We start from the raw sequence: 22,580 nt of genomic DNA on the forward strand, positions 1-22,580 counted from the left end.
GTACATGGTAGATGTATATATTTATGGGGTATGTGACATGTTTTGATACAGGTATGCAACATGAAATAATTACATCATGAAGAATGGGGTATCCATCCCTTCAAGGATTTATCCATTGAGTTGCAAACAATCCAATTATTATACTCTTTAAGTTACTTTAAAATGTTACAGATGTTTTTCAAACATGTCTCTGTTCTACCCTATCTCTCTCATCATATATTTGTATGGGATTTTACATTTTGACATATTAAATTTCATCTTGTTGGAGTGTGCTCATTTTCTTCTTACCTATCAAGCTGTTTTGGGAACCTAATTATGACAGTAAGTGACTTGGCTGTGCACTTAATCAGCGTGTGTTTAATATCCACACTCAAATTTTTATAAATATTTAACAGGAAGGAAAATGTATACCTCCAAACCCACTCTAATCCCTGAACTCCGCATGTAACCAACTGCCTGTTAAATATCTTCACCCATGATTCCTGTCAGTTCACACTTAACCAAACTGATTTCCACCCTCAACCTTCTCCTGTAGTCTTCTCTTCCTGGTCACAGTAAAGCATATCCATCCTTCACTTTGCACAGCCAAAAACTTTCCTTGCAGTCATCCTTGACCCCTTTTGTTTCCTCCCACATTCCGTATCTAATCCCTCAGCAAACTCTACTGGCTCTACTCTAAAATGCATCCTGAGTCATACCTCTCTTACTTCTTACCTTCTTGCACTACCACTTTGAACCAAACCATCAGAAATAGATTCCTAACATTTTCTGTATTTACCCTTGCATTCTTTAGTCTTTCTAAAACATTGATGTTAGAGTGATCCTGTTAAGACTTAAATCATGTCACTCCTACTAAAAATACAAAAATTGGCCAGGTGTGGTGAGGCACGTCTTTCTTTAGTCAGTCCCAGCTACTCGGGATGCTGAGGTGGGAGAATCACATGAACCCGGGAGGCAGAGGTTGCATTAAGCAGAGATTGTGCCACTGCACTCCAGCCTGGGCAACAGAGTGAGACTCCCTCAATTTAAAAAAAAAAAAAAATCACTTTAATGCCTTTTATCTCTGGTTACTTCAGCACCATAATTACCATAAATAATTCATCTCTGTTGGAATACTTGTATCCTGTTAAAATTCATATGTTGAAATCTCTTCACTAATGTAATGATATGAAAATCAGCCTTTCGGGGGGTTATTAGGTCATGAAGGCAGAGCCCTCACGAATAGAATTACTGCTCTTATAAGAAGACAAAGGACTTTGCAGGGACATGGATGAAGCTGGAAACCATCATTCTCAGCAAACTAACACAGGAACAGAAAACCAAACACTGCATGTTCTCACTCATAAGTGAGAGTTGAACAATGAGAACACATGGACACAGGGAGGGGAACATCACACATCGGGGCCTGTTGAGGGGTGGGGGACAAGGTGAGGGAGAGCATTAGGAGAAATACCTAATGTAGATGACAGGTTGATGGGTGCAGCAAACCACCATGGCACATGTGTACCTAGGTAATAAACCTACACGTTCTGCACATGTATCCCAGAACTTAAAGCATAATAATAATAAAAAAATAATGTCACTCCTCTGTTGAAAACTTACCAGTAGCTTTCCATCTCACTCAGAGTCAAAGCTAAAGCCCTGACAATTGCCTGCACAACTCTACATGGTTCTGCCTCCCTTTCCCACACATGTACACAAACACACTTGCTTTTCTGACCTCATTTTCTAGCCTTCTACCCTTGCTTCCTCCTCTGCATGCAGAGTCCTCTTTGCTGTCCCCTGAACGTGCCAGGCGCACTCCCACCTCAGGGCCTTTGCATCTACTGTTCACCTGCCTGGAGTGCACTTTCTTCATCCCATTCCCTGTCTGTGAATCTTTCACATGAAACCTTCTGCTCTCATTTTTGTTTAAGGTATTATATGAGACTGTGCTACTAATAGAAATTACAGGGCTCTTTTGGCTAGTGTCAAGTATAGATTTGCCTTTTGGACTCACATAACCGAATATGTTAGAATTACATCTAAAGAAATAATTGCCTATAAATGGAGTATTGTGTGTGAAGAGTTAAGAGTCCTCCCCCATCTCCTTTCCTACTAAATGTTAGTGATTTTCATAGTATCAGAGATATCCCTTTGAATATCAGAGAAACATAAAAGCATAAAGATTTTCAAGGAAATGGTCATATTTTTCAGATGAGGAAAGTTCACGAAAGATTTTACCCATTGGTGCCAAAAATGTAAGGCAGGCAAGCAGTTAGTAGAAGAAAGTTGTCACACTGTAACAAATATATTTTTTTTAAGTTGTAGGCACTGATTTCCAAATGAGTTCCGTAAACCACCACTATTTCCATTTGTAGTGTAGCAATAGGTTGTGATACTAACCTTAGAGATCTCAAGTTTAACAGCTTATTATGAGGGAAGCTGCCATTCCTTTAAGAAGGTGAGTTTCAATTATCTTTTTAAAGAGAGAATTACTCCTTTATAAAAATGTAACTACTTCACTGTATTTCAGAAGTCTTGCTTTTTGGTAAAACTTTTCGTGGCAGTGGGTTTGATAGTAATAGTGCTCACTTTAAAAAAATTCCCTAAATTTTAGTTTCCCCTCCAGTCACCAGCTCACTTTTCTGGGACCCTATTTAGCACAACTCCTTGAAAGACTCATCTAGACTTGCTGTTCCCTCCTTCTGTCCTGCTGTTCTCTCTTTAACCCACTCCAAATAGGCTTTCATCTCATCACTCCACTGAAACTACTTACCAAAGTTTCCATCACCATCATGCTATTATTATCTTCTGCATCCTCATCTTATTCCCAGCAACATTTGACATCACCTTGGAACACTTTATTTACTTGATTTCTACTGAGACCACTTGTCTAGTTTTGTTTTTCATCTTATTTCATTAGCTGCTGCTTCTCAGTCTCATTTAACTCTGTCTCTTCTTCCAAACCCTATACATTGAAATATCCCAAGGCCTAGACCCTCTAGTCTTTTGCCTAGGTGATCTTTTTTTTTTAAATTATTATTATACTTTAAGTTCTTGGGTACATGTGTGCAACGTGCAGGTTTGTTACATATGTATACATGTGCCGTGTTGGTTTGCTGCACCCATTAACTCGTCATTTACATTAGGTGGTCTTATTCAATCACATGGTATATAAATTACAATATAGTTTAGGCTACTATGACAGAGGCCCCAGAATGCAGGTGCCTAAACAAGATGAAAGTTGATTTCTTTTTCCTGTAAAAGTGTGGGAGGTGGTCCAAGACTGATAGGATAGCTTGTTAGTACTGGAGACCCACGCTCTTTCTTTCCTGCACTCTGCTGTTCTCAACATGCTGCCTCCATCTCCTGGTCCCAGGTGGCTACTCCAGCCCCTGCATCCTGTCAGTATTCTAACCAGCAGGAAGAAGAAAATAGGAAGTGAAGAACATATCCCTTCCCTTTAGGACTCAGAAGTTTCATGTTTCATCTGCTTGGCCAGAACTGAGTCACATGATGATAACTTGTTGAAGACAATTTAGCAAACGTAGTCTTTAGGTAGGTAGCTATGGCTTCCAGCTAAAATGGAGCAGTTCTTTTGCTAGAGGAAAAAGAGAGTGATGGAGTTTGGAGGACAGGGAGCAGTTTCTGCCACACATGGCTTTAAATATTATCTGTGAGCTAATTTCTCCCAGATTTGTAGCTATTTCCTGAGTTCAGGACTCTTTCCTCAGCTGCCTCCCTAACATTCTTGAACACCTGCATGTTCAAAATTGAACTCTTCACTTTTCTTCGCAAACTCCTACCCATCTTAGGTCTCCCAGGTACTCATGCCAGAAACTTAGAACAATCTTGATTCCTCACCTTCTCTTTCATCCACCTCTGATCCATCTGCCAATCCTATTAACTTTAGCTTCAAAATGGATTCCAAGTCCAACCACTTCTCTTCAGATCTATCTTCCACATTACCACCAGTGACATATTTTAATAAAATATATATCCCATCCTGTTTCTCACTTCCTTAAAACCTTCCTCTGTCTCCTCATTGCCTTTGGGATAAATTCTAAACTCTATGTGAACCACCTCTTTCTATCTCTCCAGCCTCATTTTCCCACTTTCCACTCATATTTTGTATTTCAGTACTGCCTGGCACAACATACCTCATGACTTGATGTATTTACTAATGCTTATCCCTCTCTAGAATTTCCCCCACCTCAGACCTGGCTGAAGAATCCTTTAGTCTCAAGTGTCACCTCCTTCAGGTTTTTTTTTTTTTTTGAGACGGAGTCTCCCTCTGTTGCCCAGGCTGGAGTCCAGTGGTGCAATCTTGGCTCACTGCAACCTCTGCCTTCCGGGTTCAAGCAGTTCTTCTGCCTCAGCCTCCCGGGTTCAAGCAATTCTTCTGCCTCAGCCTCCCGAGTAGCTGGGAGTGCAGGCGTGTGCCACCATGCCCAGCTAATTTTTGTATATATTTTAGTAGAGATGGGCTTTCACCATGTTGGCCAGGATGGCCTTGATCTCTTGACCTTGTGATCCGCCCTCCTTGGCCTCCCAAAGTGCTGGGATTACAGGCATGAGCCACCGTGCCTGGCCAGAAAGTCTTTGTCACCTCTCCACATCCCCAGGCTAAGTAGGCACCTTCCTCTTTATTCTCGTTGAACGATATGCATACCTGTATCACACCTATCCTGGATGATGTCAGTTTACATAGCTGCCTCTTTTCCTAGATGGCAAGCGCCTTGGTTGGGGGCAAGGTCTTACTCATCTCTCAGTGCCCAACACATAATAGCTGCTAAGTAAATATTTATGTAATTGAATCATATTGATCATAGGAACAAACTCCCATTAGGAGAGCATCACCTCTGCCTTACATATCTGAGAAAAGGCCTTGTTTATTATACCCTATCAACTGAATCTGCTGTGCTATATATAAATTGTGTATTTTTAGTCCCTGCTTAAAAAATAAAGGTTAAATTGAACATATTCATTGCTCTGTTAGGATTACACAATGCCTGATAGTGCAAAAATATGGGTGTTGACTGAACTTTACAGTTGTCTGGGGTTTGTGAGGCCCAGCTGTAGTCTAGGTAGCTTTGTGTAGTGTAAAAGTAACAAGTCACTGTTGGTCTGTGGAAGAAGTTGTGTGGACTTAGACTTGCCTTCTCTGCTTTAAAATCTTGGTTTTTAAAAAATCCCAAGAAAGGTAGGTTCTTTTAAGAAAGTTTATGGCCTGCATTTGCTATCATAAACCAACCCAGTTTTCCCAGTTTTCAGTTCTTTAGCCGGGCTCCCTTAGAGAAGAATGGTGACCCATATGAACTGCATGGCAGTTCTAGTTGTTTTTAGTCAGGAGGAGCCCCAGGGTTTTTATTAAGAAGCGCAGAAAGAAGAGATGTCAAGGATTCTGGTGAGAAGTGCTGTTGTAAGAAGCAGGTTAGGATAACTTGTCTTAAAAATGAAAAAGGGATGAGAAACTTGCCAAATTTTTAGTGCTTTCTTAGCACTAAATGATGACTTAAAGAAAGTTTAGTCCTTGCCAAATTTTCCCCTTTGGAACCGTTCCCACTGTGTGATAGAGATCTGCCGCTACGAGCTTGTCATCATTCTCATCCACTGTCCTCTTTGTCGTCTTCGGTCATGTCCTCCTCCTCTTCCTCTTCTTTATCTTTTTTTTTTTTTTTTTTTTTTCCCACTAAGTCATAGAACTGAAATGACTCTGGGTAATGTTTTCAAAATAAAGCTACGTTGTTTCCAATACAACAGCTTTCTCTGGGTTCTTTCACTTCCTCCTTAATATAAGTCTTAGTCACACTTGTATTAACAGTAGAAACACTCTGCAGTATCTCATTTCATACAGTGGTGTTACAAGCATTAACTCCTCAGCCCTCACACCACCACAGGAAAACAGCAGCCATTGTTAACCCCCATCCATTGGGGAGATGAAGAAAATGAGCAAACTATGAAGAATGCAGTTTATTTCTTCTCCGTAAGACTGTGAGGCAGTGGAAGGTAAGGGCTAGACCCCAGGATGGCTGATTCCTAGGGCTCTTTCCTGTGATCCAGAATGCAGTGACACCTTTCAGTTCTTGCTGTATTCAGAGGTGTGTGCGCATGTGATAGGGACAGTACTTGACATTATTAACTCTTGCAGCCACCCTATGGGTTAGGTATTAACATCCCATGTTATAGATGAAGTCTGTAATTCCAAAGCCTGATGTCTCTCCACTGTGCCACACACACTGACTCCACACAATAACAATTACTCCCATTTTATATCACTTGACATCCTGAAAGTCCTTCACAAACGTCGTCATATTTAATCCTTAAGAACTTTGGAAATATGAGTGATTATCACATACTTTGAAATAAGCAAGTCACTAATCAAAGTGATCTTATTAAAATTTAAGTCCATTCATGATGCGACTGCTCAAACCTTCCAACTGTGTCACATCTATCTAGGATAAAGGCCCAAATCTGTGTGACCTGTGATATGATTTGGCTGTGTCCCCAACCAAAACATCATTGGTTTTTTTTGAGACAGCGCCTCACTCTGTCGCCCAGGCTGGAGTGCCATGGCACGATCTCAGGTCACTGCAACCTCCGCCTCCAGGGTTCAAGCGATTCTCCAGCCTCAGTCTCCCAAGTAGCTGGGATTACAGGCACACACCATGACACCCAGCTAATTTTTGTATTTTTAATAGAGGTGGGGTTTCACCATGTTGGCCATGCTGGTCACGATTTCCTGACCTCATGATCCGCCCGCTTCGGCCTCCCAAAGTGCTGGAATTACAGGCATGAGCCATCACGCCCAGCCCCAAGACCTCATCTTCAATTATAATTCCCACATGTCAAGGTTGGGACCAAGGTGGAGGTAACTGGATCATGGGGGCGGTTTCCCCCATGCAGTTCTCATGATAGTGAGTCTCACGAGATCTGATGGTTTTATAAGCGTCTGACATTTCTTCTGCTTGTACTCACTCAGTCCTGCCCCCTTGTGAAAAGGGTGCCTGCTTCTGCTTTGCCTTCTGCCATGATTCTAAGTTTCCTGAGGCCTCCCCAGCAATGTGGAACTTTGAGTCAATTAAACATCTTTCCTTTATAAATGACCCAGTCTCAGGTATTTCTTCATAACAGTGTGAGAACGGATTAATACAACCTGTAAGGTCCGCTGGTTTCTTCTCCAGCCTCATTGCCTCCTACTCCTCCCTTGATTCTCTCTGCTTCAGTCACACTGGTCCTCTTACTATTCCTCAGATACTCAGGGGACGCTCCTGCCTCAGGGCCTCTATACCTGCTGTTTCCCCTATCTGTAATGCCCTCTCCCCAGACACCTGCTTGACTAGCTCCCTCAGTTCTGCCAGGTCTTGAACAAAAAATCACCTTTTCACACACACAAAAAAGCCATCTTGCTGGTCAGGACTTCCCAGACCACTCTTTCCAATATTCCAGTCTAGCCCTAACATTTCATATCCACCTTCCATGCTTTAGTTTTATCCTTAGTCTTTATCATTTTCAAACATACTGTATATTTACTTACTTCTCTTGCTTACTGTCTGCTCACTAGAATGTGAATGCTGGGAGGGTAGGGCTTTCATCTGTTTTGTTGTTCACTTCTCCACTCCAGCACCTGTAACATGCTAGGCACATAGCAGGCACTCAATAAATATTTGATGAATGAAAACAGATTAGAAGATAGAAAGTCAAAGAAGCTAAGTGAGTTTCCCCAAAATGATACGGTGTAGTAGCATCAGAGCTAAAACCAAGACTGGTCTTCTGATCCACATGCAGTTTGGAGCCCAGTTAGGCCAGAATCAGAAAAAGTAAGTAATGTTCTGAAATAAAACTCAGGTAAATAAGGTACTTTTATGTAATTTGCACTTTTAAAATAATTTTTTCATCAATTTTTTCATCAATTTTTTCATCAGTATCATAGAGGATAATAATTTTTTCATCATATCATAGAGGATGAAGAGCAGTCCTTCCCTTGGACTGTCTCCAAGCAGAGGAATAATGAGAATAAGTTACAGAACTTAAAATAAACCCAGGTGTTTCTGGACCTCAGATTCTTAATGTCCACAATGAAGGGACTATGTCATTTCAGAGCTCTTCACAGCTCTAATCTTGAATCCATCTCATGGATGAATGAAATGCCTGGTTTTCTTTGTAATTTGTTCAGTTCTATGCATACAAGGTATGCAGTTTGTTCTGTAGATAAACTACATGAGTATTTCTGTAACTCTCCTTTTATCATCATTACCATCTGTTTGATTCTTTCCCCTACATTTGTGCAAAACATAGGCTTGTCATCTCACTGTGTTATATTGCAGGATCAGCAAGCATGTCGAGGATCTGATCTCATGCAGCCTCTGCTGCAAGGAAGCGCTCACCACTGCCTCCTCAGAGTTATCCAGTGGGCAAATAAACCGGAAGGCAGGACCACTTAAGGCCGGGGAACTAAATAAGCAATAATGGTGTCTGGGGATCAGGAAAGGAAGTGTTTGTACAACATGGCCTAGCACTCTTTGCCACTCTGAATTAAATCTGCATGTGGTAATCAGACCTAAAAGAAGTGCACCAATAAGTCAGGCCACTGGTTATCTAGCTCTGTACAAGTTTTGGTAAAGAAGGTTAAATGCAGTGTTTGGCATTGTATCTCAGCCTGGTTCATTTCTTCATTAAAAATTCCCTCTGTAAAGAGTAAAATACAGTTATCTTGAGGTGGTGTCCATATCCTTAAGAATAGGAGGCACCGCCCCAAGCTCCTTTACACATACTAGCTCTTAAATACACAACTTGAGTAAGATTTATAATTCTCATTTCTATTATATGCTGCACATGGCTTATGATAAAGTGAACCTGCAAATGATGGCAAGATAGAACAAGTCTGCAGAAGTAAGAACGGCAAGTTAATTACAGAAGTTGGGATCCTGTCAGTAATTTAAACCAAAGCATTTATTTGAAAACAAAATAAAACAAAACACCAATGCCCTCAGTCACCTTCTTCTTATTCCATTCCCATTTGCTCCAGAAGGATTTATTTCTCCTTACCCTTAAGCACTTTTATATATCTGCACTTTGGTTAAAGGCAGTTCTATTAATTTCTTTGTTTGGACAGAAATTTCCTTAATTTACTATAATCATTACTGCTGTCACTATGCCAGTCCGGTATGTTTGGACTTCACAGATAAGTCTTGCAGTTTCCAAAACACCATCCCGTCCTTACTATGTTTATTCTTGAATGACTTTTCACTGTGAGATACTATAATTATCTTTTACAATATAACTACAAATGGGATCCTAATAACAAGTTTACTGTTTGTTAATTTGTGTTAGTTATAGGCATACTGTTATATTTTCCTGTAATGTTTCATATCTGGTCTTGTGAACTGTTACTAGTATTTTTCTTCCATATGTATTTTACCTACCAACTTGATTGTAAACTGCTTAAAGATAGAAACTGTGTTGTATAAGCATTTCACGCATGCTAGCTCAATGAATGATCACAAATAATTGGGAATTTGGTTAGACATCTCATCTGAACAGTCCCTGCCCTGATACTACCCTGGAACATTCATCTCTTGGCCCCTTGCTTTGATGAGCACTTGTCTGTGTCTCCCACTTAAGTACTTACATAAGATGCTACTGAGTACCTGACTTCAGACCTACAGAGTCTGTTTTTTGTTGGTTTATTTGTTTTTTGAGACAGGGTCTCAGTCTGTCACCCAGGCTGGAGTGCAGTGGCTAGACCTCAGCTTTCTGCAGCCTCAATCTCCCAGGCTCAGGTGTTAGCCTCCTGAGTAGCTGGGACTAACAGACACAAACCATCATGCCCAGCGAATTTTTGCATTTTTCATAGAGACAGGATTACTCCATGTTGCCCCGGTTGCTCTCGACCTCCTGGACTCAAGCAATCTGTCTGCTTTGGCCTCCCAAAGTGCTGGGATTACAGGCGTGAGCCACTAGACCTGGCCCCTGCAGAGTCTTTATCAAACAGGAGTGAATATTAGGAGGAGACTGGGGAAGAATTCTCTTTGATTTTAACCCCGGTGTTAACACTCCAGCGATACAACTATGGATCCTCCAGGAAGACTATGTTTTTGCTGTATCAGTGCCACCTATTAGGAATTGTTCCATAAGAGAGCATGAGAAACTCTCTGGAGTTCAAAAAGTCAAAATGACATCCTTGCTAAAAAATCTCTTTATGGTTTGAGTTCCATAGTTACAACCAGGAATCTCTGGGAATTTGGTCTCCAAGCTATTCTCAGAGCATGTGTTGCATACATTCTGCAAGGCCCTTGGGGGATGGAGCAGGCCTAGTTTTCGGTTTTCAGCAGTGTTTGTTATCTTCACAGTCAAATGGAACACTGGAATGTGATATTTACTCAATTTTGCTCATTTTTCATTCAGTATTTATAATTTTTAATGTGGCAGGTCTTCTAAAAAACCAACAAAAAATCTCTAATTTTGTGAATTTAGTTTCTAAAACAAATGAGAGCAAGAAACTTCTCACCCCTGAACTCCATCCCTGGCTGTTATCCTTCACTCTGTATTCTTACTCTTTCCTAAGTAAATAAGATACAACATTTATTGATCAGAGCATTTTATGGTTAATTCACTTTTCAATTTTCTAAAATACCATTTGGTTTCTTACCTACAGAGCTATAATACCAGAATTCACTCAGTATATGTGTAAGAATTACTGCTCCCATTTTCTGAAAGAAATAGAAATAGGACTAAGAGCAGTGATTTCCTTGAGTTAAAGAAAAATTATTCATGACACTGTTGAAGACAATAGAGAGGACTTTATTCAAGGGAGGCTATGTAAACAATACAAGGATTACTGCAGTGGAGTCTTGCAGTGTGGGAGAGAGATTGGACTGGAGTCTGACTCCGACAAGGACAAGTAGGGATTTATAGCCAAGGAGCAGGGTGTGGGGGTCAGTAGATGGAAAATTACTAAGTGGAAACGTCAAAGGTAAGGGAGATTCTTGCTAGACCGACTCAGCAGAATTCTTGCTGAAGGCAGGCCAGGGTGATTAGATGTCGAGGGTAATCAGATACCAAGGGTGGAGGATTTTAAACTTTAGCCGGATTCTTGCTCAAACTGCATTCTATAAGGACCGAGAGGGAAGCCCAAGGTCAGGCCCATTTGAGCAGGGGGCTTAGGGAAGTCTGATTAGAGTTAGTTTAAGGAGAGTCTTTGTCACCTGCTAAAAAGAAGAATTCGTTTTTATGGCTCAGAATAATAGTGTAATCATAGCAAGAGATGACTTGTCTATATCCATTTTATAATAATTCAGAAATCTTGATAATGTCTAAAAAAAGAAGCATTTATCAGAGTCATAAATGTTGCTATTTATATGCTTAAGTAGTAGTATATCAGAATTAACAGAATGGAACAATTATTTAATGTGCAGGATAGTATATTCCAAATTATTTCATATTATGGAAATCAAAAATATTCCACAGTCCTTAAGCCATGTCTTTTTTTTTTGAGGCAGAGTTTTGCTCTTCTTGCCCAGGCTGGAGTGCAATTGCATGATCTCGGCTCACTACCACCCCTGCCTCCCGGGTTCAAGCGATTCTCCTGCCTCAGCCTCCCTAGTAGCTGTGATTATAGGCGTGCACCACCACATCTGGCTAATTTTGTAGTTTTAGTAGAGATGGGGGCTTCGCCATGTTGGTCAGGCTGGTCTCGAACTCCTGACATCAAGTGATCCACCCCCCTCAGCCTCCCAAAGTACCTTAAGCCATTCTTTTGAGACTCTGAAGAAAGGGTATGTTCCTAATGTTTTTGGTTTGGATTATCAGTTCATGGCAGAGCAGTGCCTTAATTGTACTTGGTCGTGACCCCTACTAGCTGTTCAATCATGAATCCTCCAATACTTTTTATCTGAATAATATGGAGATCCTTTCTTCGTACTTTGTTAGACAACTTTTCTAGATCGGTTTCCAATAGTAGCAAAAGAGAAAATCCTTTAACCCATCTTTTCCAGAATTAATCTTTTCTGGTCACTTCATTTGCAGGAGTAAAGTGAATATTGAAAATACCGAAGTGAGCTTCAGTCATTTATAAGAATTGTTTGAGGTCAGGAGATCAAGACCATCCTGGCTAACACGGTGGAACCCCGTCTCTACTAAAAATACAAAAAACTAGCCGGGCGAGGTGGCGGGCGCCTGTAGTCCCAGCTACTCGGGAGGCTGAGGCAGGAGAATGGTGTAAACCCAGGAGGCGGAGCTTGCAGTGAGCTGAGATCTGGCCACTGCACTCCAGCCTGGGCGACAGAGTGAGACTCCGCCTCAAAAAAAAAAAAAAAAAAAGAATTGTTTAAAGAAGGCAGTCATCAATTACTTTTTTCCCATGATTGTATTGCTGAGAGTAGTATCTGTATTAGTCTTTTAATAAAGATTTTAAAGAATCCTGTTGTCCCCACCTTTATTTTCAAAAGATAAACTTAAAATTTACATTTTTAAAAATTTTTTTAAAGTAAAATTTTAAATGACTCAACAGGCGATTAGATTCTGTCTAAGGATGAGATTGAATTCGCGATCTCAGGTTCTCAACATATATTTGGCCTTACCTATTGTTAATGAAACTTGCCGGCATGTAGGGCTGCATGTTGCAGAACTTAAATGGAGCAGTAAAACTATTTATAAATCCAGACACTTATGAAGATGTTTCCTTGGTTTCACTTATGTAGGCCTACAAAATGATCAGTTGTAAGGAACTGAAGGAAGTAAACACTTGAATGTACTCAAACGTCTAGGCTTTGCTGCACATTATATGATTAAAAAGCAGCCAAGTTCAATGCAGACTGAGAACTGCTGACAGTGGAGAAAATGAGACCCAGCATGGCAAATAATGTTTCATACACTGACTTGTAAGCCTGGTCTCCACCCTGTATTCAACCCCACTCTCACCCTGTTTTGGAGGGGAAAGGAATTATCTAGTTAAAAACTGAATCTATGGGACAACCTGTCTCTCCTGCGGCAGCTGACTTATGCTAAGCTCAGTTTCTTGAGTTTAGCAGAGGAGATCACTGTCACCCACACCCTCTTTAAATCAGCCTCCTATGGGACCATTTCTACACAACAAAGGCCTCATTCATTCATGTATTCCAAAACATATTTATTGAGTGCCTTCTGTGTGTCAAGGACTAGGGATTCAGTGGTGAATAAAGAGATAAAAATGCCTGCCCATCAGGAACTGATATTCTAGTGTGATTACTGCTAGGAGTGTGTCTGAGTTGAATTGAGGCACAGAAGTAGATGTTTCTGAGAGGCCTCAGGAGTTTGGTAATGGGGGTGTCCAACCTGTTTCTTTGTCCTCCAACAGGCTTTATTACCTGTGTGGGTATGGTAGTAAGTCTGTTTTGTGTTCCTTTAAAGGAATACCTGAAGCTGGGTAATAGATAAAGAAAAGAGGTTTATTTAGCTCACAGTTCTGCAGGCTGTACAAGAAGCATAGTGCCAGCATCTGTTTCTGGTGAGCGCCTCAGGCTGCCTCTATTCATGGCCAGAAGGTGAAGGGGAGCCTGTGTGTACAGAAATCACATGATAAGAGAAGCAGCAAGAGAAAGAGGGAAGATACCCGACTTTTTTTAACAACCAGCTCCCATGGGAACTAATAAATCAAGAACTCGCTCACCCCTGAGGGAGGACATTAACCTCTTCATGAGAGATCAGTCCCATGACCCAAATACCTCCCCTTAAGCCCCACCTCCAACATTAGAGATCAAATTTCAACATGAGATTTGGAGGGACAAATATCCAAATCATAGCAGGAAGAGACACTCCCTCCTATGAAAACACAAATTTGAAGAACAGTTGTCTTCAATGTTATACAGACTGCTTTCTGACTGCATATAAGAGAATTCTGTTTGTAATTTGGTCTAAAATTATAATGTCATGTCAGATCTCAATCATTTTAACTTAAGGCAGTTATTCTAGCCTTTGAATACATTTTTCCCCTGAATATTCATAGTGTTGTGTGACAACTATCGAAAATATTTTAAGATTCCATTTTATCAGTAAAACATGTGCCAGACTTTTTAATAGGCAGAGAGTAATTTGGTAGTATCAGTCCTCTTATCCTTTAAAGTCCCTTCATGCTCTAGAATTTGAATTCAGTGATTCCTTGTAGAAGCTGAGCCTGCCCAACACAATGGGCAGAGATATTGCAGAGAATGCCATTTTGATACTCTGAGAAGAACATGTAATTCCCATCTCTTGATTTTAAATGCAATTAAAGAGCCATAGTTTTTCAGAAGAAAGAGCACTCTTTGGCCTAACGGGTAGTAATTGCAGAGGTTTGGTCCTTAATCTGTCTTCAGGGTAGTTATTTCGTGGTTACTAGATGTTATAGGGACGTGCTTCTGAACATTGGTTTAGTTTTTATGGGTCTTGAATTTCAGATTGTGACATAAAACAGTTTTCTAGTACGTGGTACCAGTGATTTAATTATTAGAAGCCAGAAAGTAATAGGCCATTCCTCATGTTGGCTGACGACCCCAGGCTAAACCTCCAAGCTGTGTTTAGGACAGTAAATCAGGTTCCAGGGCTAGTTCACTCAGCCTTCAAAATGATTTTTTACCCCAACCCGGTCTTCTCATGGGCCCCTTTGTACACATACCTGAAGTTCACTTGTTTTCTGTTTTTGAGGCACTAATTGTAACTACGTAATCAGATGTCAGTTTGGTAGTCTAGAAACTCAATTTGAAGAAAATGAATAATAATTTTGTTAGTCATATTCTTTTTAATGGTGTTTCAGGAAGTGTTTGAGATCGATGAAAGGGTACTCTTTTATGTGATCTAATGGAGAAGCCTCCCACAGTTGTGGGCAGCATTTTTTGCAAAGAGTAGCCAGGTCCAGTGAAAAGCAAATCTAGTACCATTAGTCGTTGAACTTTAATGGAATTAGCCAGATTTCCTGAAATAGTCCTAGAAGACTATCAAAAGCCCTAGGGGAGCTAAACTTGATTGAAAATATTATAGGAACTTGATCATATATAGCTTAGACCTCTGTAGCACAGGCTGCTAAATTTCCCAGGGGAGAAATGTCATCGGGTCACCTTTCAAAGAGTCGTTGATGGTTATGAATTCAAAAGATAAGCTTGGGCCGGGCGCGGTGGCTCAAGCCTGTAATCCCAGCACTTTGGGAGGCCGAGGCGGGTGGATCACGAGGTCAGGAGATCGAGACTATCCTGGCTAACATGGTGAAACCCCGTCTCTAATAAAAATACAAAAAACTAGCCGGGCGTGGTGGTGGGCGCCTGTGGTCCCAGCTACTTGGGAGGCTGAGGCGGGAGAATGGCCTGAACCCAGGAGGCGGAGCTTGCAGTGAGCCGAGATCACGCCACTGCACTCCAGCCTGGGAGACACAGCGAGACTCCGTCTCAAAAAAAAAAAAAAAAAAAAAAAAGATAAGCTTGAGGTTGAAGAGAAGTGACTTTGTGTTTTAGGGACAAAGTCCTAACAAAGTATTGTCTAAATTTGTATTTGAGGATATTAGAAATCCAGAAAACCACCATTTCTGGAACTATTCTGGGATGGCACTTTCTCAAGTTGGAGCCAAGAATGGTTGAATTCTCAGAAAGCAAAGGATTTCTTGATGACTTGACTAGCAAGTATTAGAGGACAGCCTTCTCAGTACTGAAGGTTGTGTTCTATATTTTCATCATCTGCTGGGTGCCAGGCACTGTGCTAGCTTTGGGTATGTAGTGGTGAACAAAACAGATGTTCTCCCTGAATTTATGGAGTGGATAATCTAGTGGGGGTGACACACATTATTAAATAAGCAAATAAGCCGAAGTTTAATTACACTTTGTAACAGACACTATGAAGGAAAAGAGCAGATATGATTTGGGGGTGCTACTAGAGTTTTGGTCATAAGAGAAGACCTAAGGAAATGCATTTGCTTGATGGTTTACCAGTATTTTAGATGTAATTTCTGCTTTCACAGAACTTTAGTAAGCTGCACAAGGGAAAAAAACTCATCTTCTTTAATTCCTCCCAGTTTCTTAAGCCACTCAGCAAATGTTGACTACGGTTTTGTGGATCCATTTTGTGGTGTCCATTTTCCTTTAGGCAATCCTCCCTCTGTCTAATTTGGATTCAAAATCTAAATCTTTATGAGTCTGTAACAGTACCTGGCCATTACCAGTCTATAATCAGTGCTCATATAATTGTTGAATGAATTAGTGAAGGTTACAAATTGAGTGTGGTTTCTCAGTTAGAAGTGCTCTCCCAATTAGCTGATGGAACCACAACCTTTTCTTTTCCCATTATACCCCTCCTTCTTAACACAAGTGTTCCCAGCATTCTCTCCCCAAGAGTGATACCCTATGGCCCCAGGGTTCCATCTATCTCTTTTCTACAGATAACTCCCAAACCTACAGGTTCTAGCCCTGTTTTCTCTGCAGAGTATCAGTCCTCACCCCAATTTCTTACTGCTTGCCAGTCCTCCCCACTAAAATGTCCTCCTGGAAACTCAGACCTGTGTGTGCAACTCTTCTCCCTTTGCCTCCTTGGATCTTTAGAGGTCACCTTCTCAGAGGGTCCTCCCGTGGTCCCCGCACTTAAAACTGCAAGCTACTCTCCACACTCACTCCCTAATCACCTTCCATGTTTTTTTCCCCCATAACACTTATTCATCATTCTCTACACTTAACTGATTTTCTTTATTTTCTATATCCACCCTCTCACGCTCTTTTTTTATAAGAATTAAGCTCCATGAGGACAGGATTTTTTTTTTTGTTTGGTTCACTACTGTGTCCCCCAGTGCCTGTCATGTGGTAGGAATTCACTAAATGTTTGTTGAATTAATGAATATTTCATGTTCAGGCATTTTATATATACATATATATAATATATCATAATGCTTCTATCCTTAGGAGACAGTGAACAAGTCAGATGCTTACACTGATCTGCACTGTCACTGTGAATGTAACAAATATGGACTGATCCAGGTGTTCTTGATGGTGACCCAGATATCAAGAGCATCTTTGACCATAGGTGATGTGATTTTCTGAAATGATACACAATTCTTGATTGAATTCAGACAAAAACAATACTCCCAGGAAAGTGGAATGGTGGTGAGAATGGATTCTGAAGCCATACTGCTTAGGTTTGAATCTCTCCGGCCGTTTGCCAGCTGAGAGGCTAGTCACATGATGTCTCCATGTTTCATTTCCTCATCTACAAAATAGGAATAATAATAATTCTTCCTCATTTAGGAGCTTGTTACAAGAATTAGATGAGCAGTGTTTAGCACACAGAAACACGAAGTGTTTCTTAAGTAAATTATTATTCAGTAGTTTCATTCCTGGAAATTTAGGGTATATTAAACCCATGTAAAAGTACTTTATATTTAATTGTAAAACAGTGAGCTTCTAGACTAATTTAGTAATAATCAAATTTCTTTTTAACCTGCATGAATTATATGAGATACAGAACAGTTGTCATATGGGACTATCCCTGTGTGTCACAGAACAGCCAGCAGCCCTGGCCCCTGCTCACTAAATTTTAGTAATACCCTTCAATCATCATGACCACTTAGAGTGCCCTGGAAGGTTGGTGGTTTTTACATACACTGTTCTAGTGAGGCCCATACATTTGTTCTGTGACATCATTATAGATCATCTAACTAGACAAGCTCTCCTTATCTGAATCCTCATTGCCCAGTGTCCACAATACCCTTATCACAGTGAACAAATTCTGCTCTGTCACAGTCAAACTCGTGCTCTCTCTTTTTTCCCCTCCCTGCCTTTGGACACTTCCCATCCTACATCTCTCCTGTCAGAGGAACTGTTTTTAATTTATTTCAGCAAAAGGAATACATAGTGGTGGCTAGAAGCTCTTTGCCCCATGCATGTGTTTTCCCTTAAGCCTCCAGAAAGATTCTTCAGTTTGAAAGCACTTACCCCATCTGCAGTTTGACTGTTACTCACTCAGCGTTCTTCCCACTTATGAGTGAGGGGCTCTAGTTTTACCACCCTCCCCTACCAGCTTCAATTTCACCCCATCTCAATTTTTGCCAGCCACTTCTTAAGGGAGCCAAACCTCATTTCTAAAGGTATTTTAACATTATTCAATTAAGTGGAACATTTATAAATTGGTTATAAGGGAAAAGATCAATACTGGAGTTCCCATAGAAGGTTTCTAAGAAGAAGTGGGCCTCAGAGAATTAACAGAATTGAACTAAGTAGAAAACTAGACTGGGCAGAAAAGAGCAGGAAAGGAGGGGGTTTGTTTGTTTGCCAAGCAGAGGAAAAAAATACTAACAGAAATGCAGTGCATGGTGTGTAGGGATGGTCAAAACCAGGACTCAGATTGAAAATTAGAGGTAAGAATGACTGGCTGGGCGCGGTGGCTCACGCCTGTAATCCTAGCACTTTGGGAGGCCGAGGTGGGTGGATCACGAGGTCAGGAGATCGAGACCATCCTGGCTAACATGGTGAAACCCTGTCTCTACTAAAAATACAAAAAATTAGCCAGACATGGTGGTGGGTGCCTGTAGTCCCAGCTACTTGGGAGGCTGAGGCAGGAGAATGGCGTGAACCCGGGAGGCGGAGCTTGCAGTGAACCGAAATCGTGCCACTGCACTCCAGCCTGGGAGACAATGAGACTCCGTCTCAAAAAAAAAAAAAAAAAAAAAAAAAGAATGGCATAGTAGAGTTAACTTAGGGAAGTTCTTAGAAACCACGGTAAAAACATGGCATTCTGCCATTTCCTTGTTCATTGTATTCCCACCTCCCTTGTTTTTCCTTTCTTTCTTTCTTTCTTTCTTTCTTTTTTTTTTGAAGGTGTCTGTCATGGTCCATGTGTGAGTGGATATTTATTTACCTTCCATGCCCCACACATGCGTATCCCACACCCCAGGGGATTCAGGCACATATTCAGCAGCACTACCTGTCACCAGCCTACTTTACACAGAGAAAGCTGCCTCTTTTTAGGATTAGTGTTTGATTCTGAATAGAAATCTCATTATTTATGCTTCTTTGCAAAGTACTGGTGAAGTCTTACCACTTTTTAATATTAAACTTTGTGTGAAATTTTTAGATATTTAATTGTTTATGGTCAAGGTTCTGGCTTGTGTGTTAGTCATCTCCCAGCTAACAGTCTCTTGGCAGGCCATGCTTAATTCAGTTATTGCATGTTAACAGGTTGTTTGAAATTCCACATTGCCTAGAGTTTTTCCACCTCCAATGTCCAGACAGTTTTTCTGGCTTCTCCAACCCTTCTGGGCATTCAGAATCATAGTTTACTGCTCATGTTTGAAGCCATTTAGCTCTTTCCTTTTTATTTGCCTGATTAATTTTGAATTTGAATTAATCATATTTTATACCCTTTTCCTGACTCAGTTCAGTGTTTATCTCATTCTTGTTTACTCAGAAAGCCCAGAACATAAGATTTGAACCATTTGTGCAGTGCCCAAATGTGTGCTGATGGAAGAGTGAACCTTTAACGTTTTCACTCCAGTACTATTCCATTTGGTTCTATTTTTCCTAAATAAGTTATGGTCTTTTTTCATTAAATTTACATTTACAAAAATGGTTCATCAGTCTTTGCACATAACTCAGCTCTCACAACTCGCTGATCTAATGTTGACCATGTTCTGTTTTGTCATAAAACCCATGATTTTACTGCTTTCTCTTTACTAGAGCCCTGCATATTAGCAGTGAAGACCTGGTCCTTAATGAAAGGGTGTGGTCCATCCTCAGTGTTTCACATCCCTGCCTGTGTTTTCCTTCAGGAGACCTTCCTTTCCTTCCCATCTAAGCCAGAGTCTTCTCTGTTTCCGCAGTTAAAACTTGATCTGATAATTTTTATTCACACTGACGGGCAAATTGTAGGCAATGATTGAAGGTGCCTTTCTTCCCAGGGGTGGCCGGAACTCAAAGCCTTAAAGTAAAGGGTAGCAGGAGCTTCATCTGCCATGATTAAGAGGAGTTTTGGGGGCTCTCTGCTGCTCCTGGGTGCGTACTGTATAAACAGATGCCCAGCCACCCAGGGGAGGGATCTGCGAAGACCGTGAGTTACCACAAGCTGGTGGCCCTCCTTTAATTTTGTTAAAATTGTGTCCTCCTTTAATTAAAATCATTAAAGCCTCATCAGAAATGATGAGATTGCCTCACTAACTGTCCAAGGGTGTTAGTACTAAGCCACCCAAAGAACTTTTTTATAATGTCTCATAGAGTAGACCAGAGAATGTTGCTGTGACTCCTTTATCCTTTATAGAGGTGTGGCTATGTTGGGACTCCTAATGGCATGTTACCCCAAACGCTGAACTATCCAACTTGTCAAGGAGCTTCCTGACTTCAGCTTCAGGCATTCACATGCTATCTGGTAGAGTCGTCTTCTAGCAATGCTGATAGTTTCCTTGGTCCAGAATTTGTTACCTTCAGAAGAAGAGTGTGAGGAAGAGATCCCATTTTAAAGCCACCTAGACCAAACCTAGCCTGAGTCTCCTTCTGGTTGGGCTTAAGATGACATTGCCATTCCAACCATGGCTAGGAACTCCTGAGTCTTGGAATCAGATCACAGCTTTACATGTTCCTCAAAGCATCTGAGCTTATATTCCCAGGTTTTCCATCTCTTCTTCATATTTAAAGCTTTTAAAAACCCCAGTTATCAGTTTAAACTATAACAGGCACATGGGCTCTAATGACTTCTGCAGGTGGTTTGGGCTGTATTAGAGAACTTGGTCGTGATCTTAAACTGTCATCTGGATTCTGAGTTAATCCAGGAAACCAGTAAAAATTAGTAATGTGTATTGCATGTCTCTGATACATGTGTTTTCCATTATTTGGTCTTCCACAGTGCATGCGCATACACACACACACACACACACACCCACACACAGACAGCCCTTCAGTTTTTCTAAAATGGGGAGAGAGCGACTATGGTTCCAAAAGGAAATGACTGGTGTGGCGCCTTGAAATCTGAACTTAGTCACGTGTTCTAAATAAAATGACTCCAAGCACCTTAACAAGATTTCTTTCTTTCATCTCCTACTTTTTGGAAAACACTGTGATAAGAAACATTGGCTAACTTATAGACTTTCAAATTTATTTCTGTAAAGATAAGTAATAGCCATTGCAAAGCAGCCGTACTTGTGAAATTGGAGTTAAGCTTCCGTAACAGTGGTCTTAAAGAATAGGTAGGGTTAGTTAATACATAGCAGCAACCAGCTGTTCTTCATCCCTGCTGAGGCTGGGAAAGAAGGAAATTAACTTCAACTATAATGGAAGAGATTTTCAAGACTGGTAATGGGAAATTTATCATCAATGAAGACTATTTTAAACATTGGAACAAATGAGTGACCAACAGAAGTGGAGGAATTATGTATTCTGTTGGATTTAAAATAGAATATATCATCTGCTCAAGGCACTTAGAATTGGTAGATTAGAACTGTCTAGTAATTTTTAACTTTTTGGGGCCACAGACCCCATTCAGAATCTGATGGCCCCTCTCTCCAAAAACATGCACACACAAAACTTTGCATATGATTTCAGGGAACTTACAGACTCCCTGAAGTCTATAAATTAGACCCAAATTTAGGACACCCTGGACTAGATGATCTCCAAAGTCCTGTTTTAGCTCCCTAAGTGACAAGCTCCACAGCGTAGTTGTCCCGTACATAACAATGGAATCTGAAGATCAAATGTCAGACTTTGGATTTTCTTCCTCCAGATTTGTAATGCTTGGCATGCTCAGTGTCAAAGTTAAAATTTTTTTCTTTTAAAGTAGAATAGAAATAATTCTACATTTAAATTCAATTCTTTCTCTTGAAAAAGCCAAACGTTTAATTTTAAAAATCATTGGTTGGCTGTGTGTCATCTTCGTAGAAAGGCAGTACAGAACTAGGCTGTCGCCAGCAGTTCTTCCCCAGCCCCACACCCTGCTCTGGATTCATGGATGAAAATGCCAAACTCAGATGCCTTGTTACCTACTCAGAATTCTTCCATGTTCACACATCTTTTTACTGTATTGCTGTGATTATTCAGCTGGGCTTCAAAACTTTATCTATTTATAATTTTCTCATCAGTTTTATGTCTAAGTTTCATTGACTACAAGTTGGAAAATGACCACCCAGAATTACAAATCAGGGAGTAATTTGGTCCTCTCCCTAAAATCAAGAGCTTTTATCCTCGTAGGAAGTAGGAGTGGAATATAGTCTGTGTGTGTATTTAAACTCATGATAATGAGTTGCCCCTTATGTAGAAAGCATGGCTCCGCATGGTTTTCCCGTTCCCTCTGCACACTCTCTCTAGCTTACCTGCCAGTTCTATAGACTCCCTTTAATTCCATGTTGGAATTGTACTTGACACTTTGTGCCTGGAATCAGGAACTCTGGAAATAAAGATCTCCTCAATATGGAAGAGAAGTGATCTCTGGAAAAGAGCATAATTGTCGGATGTCTATAACTTATCAGTGTTCACTGTACCTCGCGCTCCTAATGGCAAACCTTTACATTCGTAGTTGGAAGTGTCTTAATGAAGTCAGAAATATTACTGATGAATAGGAGCTAAGCACACTTGGCCAGTGTCTCCTTACCATTCCCATGGAATGCTGGTCCTTTTGACAGTTGTTTCTTT

At 40.7% G+C, this 22,580-nt stretch overlaps 1 protein-coding gene across 1 annotated transcript in view; it reads left to right on the forward strand.

Moving 5' to 3' along the window:
- ATF6 (activating transcription factor 6) overlaps positions 1 to 22,580 on the forward strand; it is a 210,081-nt gene that overhangs the window by 181,732 nt on the left and 5,769 nt on the right. The window lies entirely within an intron of this gene.

The sequence above is a fragment of the Theropithecus gelada genome, chromosome 1 (genome assembly GCF_003255815.1).
Source record: "Theropithecus gelada isolate Dixy chromosome 1, Tgel_1.0, whole genome shotgun sequence".
NCBI lineage: Eukaryota > Metazoa > Chordata > Mammalia > Primates > Cercopithecidae > Theropithecus > Theropithecus gelada.